The following is an 8686-nucleotide window of genomic DNA, read 5'->3' on the forward strand; positions in this document are numbered from 1 at the left end:
ATATATCCATTTCATAAATGAGGTTCAGAGAAGTAAAGCGATTTTTTCAAGGTCACACAGCCCGCAACCCTTCCTCAAAGATTACGTATCTGAGAGCTGACAGGATTCGCCCAGGGCAGAAATGACCGGACCAATCACATTGGCTGTGAGGTCACTTTGAAGGGTTGGGATTGGTGCTTGTGACCAGCCGTCTGTCCGCCACTGCAGATACAGCTTCGGATGTCAGGTGGCTCCTGACGATTAGGCTTTCCGGGGTTAACCTAGGGCACCAGTTCTCTGTTCTCTGCAGGTCCCCTGTGGCCCCTTAGCACCGGGTGGGTTAGCCGTGGAGGCGCCCTGCCCTTCCTGCTGTGGCCGGTCAATCCCCCAAGCCCGTCCCTGCACAGCCTACAGCACTCCCTCCCTGAATCCTTCCCACCGAAATCAGGGAAACGCCATGACAGGTGCCAGCGCTGCTCAGACTCGCGTTTCAATAGTGGTGATTGCACATCACCTAGTCCCCGCCTGACCTGCCTGGCCTCGAGCCAGCGCGGTGCAAGCAAGAACAGGATTCAATGCCACCTCTCCTTCTCTCCTGTCTTTGAGGTGCCCTGGCTGTGCTTCAAGCTGGAAAGGCTCCTGCTTTATACAGAAGGGGACTGGGAGCCAGAGAGAGGAAGGGGCTTGGCCCAGGGCACAGAGCAAGTTAATGTTCCTTCAGGGAAGCAAACTGGATGGTAACCTTTCCAACTTTATCTTCTCCTCCTCCTGACAAATATCCTCTCTCCTCTCTGCCTCTGGTTTCCTCTGTGTTTCTTGCCTAAATATCATCATCTGAGGCAACAAGGTTTATTAAGAATGATAAGGACTTTGGGGGGCGCCTGGGTCGTTCAGTCAGTTAAGTGCCCGACTTCAGCTCAGGTCATGATCTCGAGGTCCGTGAGTTTGAGTCTTGTGTCAGGGTCTGTGCTGACAACTCAGAGCCTGGATTCTCTGTCTCCCTCTCTCTCTCTGTCCCTCCCCTGCTCATGCTCTGTCTCTGTCTCTCAAAAATAAATAAACATTAAAAAAAAAAAAAGAGTGATAAGGACTTTAGAATCACACTATCTTTGAATCCCACACTTGCTATGGGAACTTGGACAAATTGTGTTACTTTTCTGGCCTTATTTTCCTCATCTACTATTGGATATTAACTTCTACTCTATTTACCTGATATGAATAAATGAGAAATTGTTATCGAGCAGTGGTTTTCAAATGTGGTCTCTGAGCCAGCAGCACCAGAATCACCTGAGAATTTGTTAGAAATAAATATTCTCTGGCCTTACCCCAAATCTACTGAATCAGAAACTTTGGGGCCCAGCAATCTGTGTTTTAACAAACTCTTCAAGTGATTGCATGCTAAAGTTTGAGAACCACTGGCATACAATGAGTAAAACATTGTATGTAAAGACAATTCTGAGTTTTTCTAAAAGTGTCTTAGTTCTGCCTTTTACTATCTGGGAGGCCTTAAGTAAAGCATTTTACTTACCTGTTCCTTAGCTTACTGATCTGTGAAATGGGACTAATGGTTGTATTCACATAACAGGGTTGTTTATTCATTCAACACAATTTTGAGTGCCATTATGTGACAATCACTTTTCTAGATTCTAAGGATACATCAGTAAACAAACAGACAAAAATCCCTGCCCTTATGGGGTATACATTCTAATGAGATTTTTGAGGATTAAGGTAATTATGATACTGGTGTATAAAGCTTAGTACAACACTGCACATATTAAGCACTCAGAGAATGGCAGCTATTATTAATGATGGGGAAAGGGCTTGTAACAATGAAATGCTATATTAGATGAAGCTGTGGGTTTCCTGAGACATGTCTGACTCATGCCTGTGTCATTAGAATCCAACATAAGGCTTGGTGCAGATGAGGGCTTGGTAAATATGGGATAAATGTATGTACAAAAGTCAGGGATTAATGTTGAGATCTCTCGTGCCTGAATGAATGGCTTTCCTATATAATCCATGTTTAAGAGTGGACAGCTCAACAACGAGCCACCCTTTCCAATGAGCCTTCTTCTCCCCCTACATTTATATATTTCACTCTTTCTAGCGATTGAAAGGTAACTTTCTCCACATTCACATGTTGTGACAGGTCTGAAATATAGTTGGTGTATGATAAATTTGTGTTGAGTGAATGAACGGATGCACTGAAATAGGGGTCCGGAGGCTTCAATTCTAATGCCTGTTCTGCCACTTCTACAGTATTGGCCTTGACTAAGTCCATTTTTTTTTTCAGATCCTCAGTCTCCTCATTTGTAAATGGGAATCATAATCCCTACACCAGCATGATACTGGTAGGAAACAGACCGGTTGTAATACCTAAGTTTTAAGGATACTTTGCACAACCACAAATGTGTTGTCTCCTTATCTGACCCTTCAGGAAGAATTGCAGAAAGCAGTAAAAGGAGGTAATGTAAGTATATCTCTTTGCAAACCTTAAAACAATGTTAAAATTAAGTAAGATACTATTTCTAATCATGTAATCTAGAATTTATAGGTTGGAAATGATTCTAAGTCCTTCCTACTGAACGTGTGATCTGCAGCATCAGCAGCATTTGAGATTTGGTAGAAATGCAGACTCTTGGGCCCCACTCAGACCTACTAAATCAGAATCTACATTTTAACAAGATCTTCGAGTCATTCACATGGACAGTAAAGTCTGAGAAGCACTGCTTTAAATCAGACTCATAGGACACACCCTGAAAAGATTTTGAAGATCAGCTTTAACTCCTACATTTTACAGGTGAGTACGCTGGAGCCCAGCAGAGAAACTTCTTTTTCTAAAAGGCAGATCTAGGGGCGCCTGGGTGGCTCAGACAGTTAAGCGTCTGACTCTTGATTTCAGCTCAGATTATGATCTCATGGTTTTGGGGATCGAGCCCCATGTCGGGCTCCTAGCTGACAGCATGGAGCCTGCTTGAGATTCTTTCTCTCCCTCTCCCTCTCTCTCTGCCCCTCTTTCACTTGCATGAGAGCTCTCTCTCTCTCTCTCTCTCTCTGTCTCAAAATAAGTAAATAAACTTAAAATAAAAGACGAATCTAACTATGTCATCCTCATGTTAGAAACCAATGACTCCACGGGGCGCCTGGGTGGCGCAGTCGGTTAAGCGTCCGACTTCAGCCAGGTCACGATCTCGCGGTCCAGGAGCCCAGAGCCCCGCGTCAGGCTCTGGGCTGATGGCTCAGAGCCTGGAGCCTGTTTCCCTCTGTGTCTCCCTCTCTCTCTGCCCCTCCCCCGTTCATGCTCTGTCTCTCTCTGTCCCAAAAATAAATAAACGTTGAAAAAAAAAAAAAAAAAAAAAGAAACCAATGACTCCACCACCTTGCCTAGCTCAGCATTCAAGGCTCTGTCATCTGGCCCCTTCTTAGCCTCCACTTGACACCTCCCCACCTATATTAGACAAACCAATTACTCTCACCTACTCCTCTTCTCTGTCCTCAGGCTGTTTTCTTTGTGAGGGCTGCCCTTCCCACTTCTCTTCAGCCTCAGCTCAGACTATAACAGAGCTCAGACATGAGCTCCCCCAGCCCTTGTTTAGGACACCTTCTTACCTTTACTGGTTGACGGTGGGCGGTGATTAGCCAGCTATCTTCTCCACATCCTGAAGCACTGTGGTCATAACCCGTTTTTATGTTACCTGTTTTACCAGATTGTGAGCTCCTTAAGGATAGGAACCGGGTCTCGGGCCACAAAGGAGTCAGGCACTTTCTAAGAGCTCAGTTTATCCCATGGGACTAATGATTTGTAACATGTCTTCCAGGTCTGACTTTCTGAGTTTTTAAACTGTGAATTCCCAGAGAGCAAGGACTTGATATGCTTTTTCCATCTCACTCATGAGGATCCATGTGCCTGAGCACAATAGGCACTTATTCACCATCCAGACTGACTGGTTCAGCTGTTACCGTGGTAGCCATTCCCATAATGTGTCCCGGACCTGGTTCACTGCAGCTTGTTCAGGGAAGTCCAATGACCCAACACCAAGAGCAGGGAAGGGATAGGGTTTCAGGGTAAATCATCTCAAGCCTGGGCTGAGATTTAGTGCCTTCTATAAAAGCTCACAGGATTTCTTTTTTTTTTTTTTTTTTTAAGTTTATTTATCTATTTTGAGAGAGAGTGTGTGTGAGCAGGGTAGGGGCAGAGAGAAAAAAAGAGAGAGAATCCCAAACAGGCTCCATACTGTCAGTGCAAAGCCCTATGCAGGGCTTTAACTCACAAACTGTGAGATCACGACCCGAGCCGAAACCAGGAGTCGGACACTTAACCGAGCCCCCCGGATGCCTCCAAAGCTTGCAGGATTTCAATCTGTGATTCCAAAAGTCGATTCCTGAGGCCTCTTGTCCCTACATAAGAACTGATAGGTCCTCAGTACATGTTGATAATTGAATAAGTGAATGGGTAAATTAATCTGGATTTCTAAGTGTAACTGAATGCTGACTGCCAGAAAAACAGAAGCTGTGCAGGAAGAGGGTTGTAACCAAATGTCACACAATGTTAAAGCTGAATTACAAACTCCTTACCTTTGCACACAAGTCCTGCTGTGATCTGCCCCAGCCTGTCTCTCCAGCTTTCTCTCTTCCCTTGCCATACATATACTCTTTGTGCCTTGTCCAAAACTATTTGTAGAGCCTAAACACATCATTGTGGTTTCATCCTCCAGTGCCTTCACGCACGTGGTTCCCTTTCCTCTCAATTTAGGAAATTCATATTTGCCTTTCAAAACCCAGGTCAAGTGGGCTGGATGCCTCCTCTGTGCTCTGGTAGACACATGTGAGACACATATGAGTCCTGATCCTATTCTTCTGCTGTTGTCTTTTTCCCCACAAGACTTGAGCACCTTGATGTCAGGGACTGAGTCTTATTTATGTTTGTGTCCTCAGTGTCCAGCATATGGTATGACACAAAGGAGAGGTATTTACTGGGCATGTGAACCAGTGGAGAGAATGTAGAGTAAACGAGTTATTGTTAGTCAGGGAATTTGCCACCCATAGAATTCTTTCAGGTTTAAGAAGAGCTTTGCAGGGGCGCCTGGGTGGCGCAGTCGGTTAAGCGTCCGACTTCAGCCAGGTCACGATCTCGCGGTCCGTGAGTTCGAGCCCCGCGTCGGGCCCTGGGCTGATGGCTCAGAGCCTGGAGCCTGTTTCCGATTCTGTGTCTCCCTCTCTCTCTGCCCCTCCCCCGTTCATGCTCTGTCTCTCTCTGTCCCAAAAATAAATAAATGTTGAAAAAAAAAAATTTAAAAAAAAAAAAAAAAAAAGAAGAGCTTTGCAAAGCCTCATTTAATATTTATTTTTTTTTTTTTTTAAATTTTTTTTTTCAACGTTTATTTATTTTTGGGACAGAGAGAGACAGAGCATGAATGGGGGAGGGGCAGAGAGAGAGGGAGACACAGAATCGGAAACAGGCTCCAGGCTCTGAGCCATCAGCCCAGAGCCCGACGCGGGGCTCGAACTCACGGACCGCGAGATCGTGACCTGGCTGAAGTCGGACGCTTAACCGACTGCGCCACCCAGGCGCCCCTCATTTAATATTTATTGAAGAATAAATTATTTGTAAATAATTTACATGCATATGACCTCCTAGGAAAGAGCTAGGACACTGAAGGGTAGATGACAGGCAAGGGTGCCTAGGGAAGTGGAATTTCATATGCACACGGCCCCCTGCCTCCTGTCCATGGCATATCATGATTTGGAGAACATGGGTAGATGACTGTCTGCAGAAAGGTACCTGGAGACAAGGCCGCAATAGTCCGATTGGGGTGAATGTTCCAAACTAGCTGCCGCTTCTTCCTTTCTCCCACCTCATCCTGACAGAGAGTGGCAGAGGGGTTAAAGACCAGAAAATGTGTACACAAAGTATGAGATCTTGATCAGTTACCAGGCCTGGGAGTCAAGTTAATTCTATAACCTCTCTGTAAACTTCAGTTTCCTCATCTGTAAAATAGGGATAATAATACCTAGCTTGCAGGATTGTCAGGAGGATTTTATAACAATTGTTAATACTTACATAACGCTTATATCCTGCCAAGTCCTGTTCTAAGATATATATATATATATATATATATATATAATATTATTATATATAATAATTATATAATATATAATAATCAATCCTCTTAACCTTCACCAAAATTCTATCAGGTAAGTACAATAAAATTTTATAAAGAAACAGAGACACAGAAATGTCACATAACTTTTCCAGGATCATGCATCTAGTAATTATGGAGCTAGGAGTGAAACCCAGGCAGATTGGCTTGCTCCAGAACCTATAGTTCTAATAGGTTCTGTACTCTATATTGCCTCTTTAAAAAGATAATTTTGTGAGAGTGAAGGTGTCTGGCTCCTAGTAGTGTATGACAAATACTGACAATAAAAAAATAATCCAGGGTCTGTAGTTGAGAGATGGCTCCAAATAGATAAATATTAATCTATTATTAATATTACTCCTTTTACACATCTTGTTTTTCAACTAGTACACACTCCTGCAACTGGAAGAAGGTTTTGTGTCTGAATAGTCTGGGCTATTTTAAGATGCCCTAAAGGTAAGCTGACTTTGCCTTCTCCTGAGGAACTGGAACAAGTTCCTAGCACTTCAGCCAGAGGGCATTTGAGGGACATGAGGATCCCATGAAATTAATTCCTCCAGTCATGCCATGTTCTGGGCCCTGAAAACAGAAGTAAATTGAATCCAGTCAATACTCTCAAGCTCACAGCCCAGTTGAGGATACAAGCAAAGAGACGACTCTGATATAGTTTTGCTATAGAGGGAAGCTCATAAGGGATATCTAACTTAGTTATGGAGGGTTTGATCAGGAAAGGCATTCTAGGGGAAGAGATACATAAGTCTAGTATCAAAGACCAAGTGGAAGACATATTTGAAGAAACCAAGAAAGGGTTTCTTGACAGAGAGAATGCTATAAATAAATGCACAGGGGCTTGAAATAGCACTATATATATATATATATATATATATATATATATATATATATATATATTCCAAGAACTATGTGTAGTTTAATATGGCTAAAACAGAGAGCTCAGGGACACAGAATGGACATGTTGTTGCTAGAGGCATGGACAGAGGCCATGTAGGAAAGTGCCTCAGTTGTCAAATTAAGGGGGTTGGCCCTTACCCTGGAGGAGATGTAGAGCCATTAAAAACCTCCAAACAGGAATGTAATGTGGTTTAAAAAAATAATTTGGTAGCAAAAGGGGGTTGAACTAGAGATTTAAGACTAGAGACAGGGGTGCCTGGGTGGCTCAATCAATTGAGCATCTGACTCTTAATTTTGGCTCACGTCATGATCCCAGGGTTGTGGGATCAAACCCTGTGTCGCTTAAGATGCTCTCTCTCTCTCTCCCTCTGCTCCTCTTTCCCACTCACACTCTCCCTCTAAAAACAAGCACCAAAGCGTGAGCGTGTGCACACACACACACACACACACACACACATTTTTATATATTAAAAAAAGACTGGAAACAAGTTTTAAGCTCATGAAAAGATGCTCAACCTCATTAGTCATTAGGGAAATGCAAATTCAAATCATAACAAGATACTATTTCACACCTACTAGGATGCCTATAATAAAAAATATGGGGGCACCTGGATGGCACATTCAGTTAAGCGTCCAACTCTTGATCTAGGCTCAGGTCATGATCTCATAGTTCGTGAGTTCAAGCCCCACATTGGGCTCTGCACTGATGTTGCAGGGCCTGCTTGGGATTCTGTCTCTCCTTCTCTCTCTGACTCTCCCCCCTTGTGCTGTCTCTCTCTCTCAAACTAAATAAATAAACTTAAAAAAATTTAAAGCTGGACAATAACAAATGTTGGCGAGAATATGGAGAAATTGGAACTTTCATATATTCCTAGTAGGAATGTAAAATGGTGCAGCTTCTTTGGAAAACAGTTTGGCAGTTCATCAAAATTAACCCAGCAATTCTACTCCTAGGCATATACCCAAAAGCAATGAAGACATGCATTGACATAAAACCTTTTACATGCATGTTCATAACAGTATCATTCATAATAGCCAAAAAATGAAAATAACCCAAGTGTACATCAACTAATGAATGGATAAACAAATTATGGTACTTCCATACCATGGAATATTATTCAACTATGAAAAGGAATGAGGTCCTGATACATGTTACAACATAGGTGAGACTTGAAAACATAATGTTAGGTGGAAAAAGCCAGAGAGAGAAGGATACATATTATAAGATACCATTTATATGAGATGTCCAGAATAGCCAAATTCATAGAGACAGGACAGAGATTAGTGATTTTCAGGGCCTGGGGGTAGGAAGGAATGACTGTTGTTGGGTACAGGTCTCTGAAACTACTGGTGACGATTGCATAATTATGTGAATTCACTAAAAAAAAAGCAACACTGAATTGTACACTTCATCTATTGTTTGTTTTTAAGTTTATTTTTTTTAGTAATATCTACACCTAGTGTGGGGCTCAAACCCAGTACCCCAAGATCAAAGTCACATGCTCTTCTCAACTGAACCAGCCAGGTGCCCCTGAATTGTGCACTTTAAAAGGGTGAATTTTATGGCATGTGAATTGTATATCTAAATAAAACATGGGTGGAAGAGTGGCCAGTGAGGCGACTGAAATGATTTAAGCAGCAATCTTCAAACAGAGAAC

The sequence above is a fragment of the Lynx canadensis genome, chromosome C1, assembly GCF_007474595.2.
Source record: "Lynx canadensis isolate LIC74 chromosome C1, mLynCan4.pri.v2, whole genome shotgun sequence".
Taxonomy (NCBI): Eukaryota; Metazoa; Chordata; class Mammalia; order Carnivora; family Felidae; genus Lynx; species Lynx canadensis.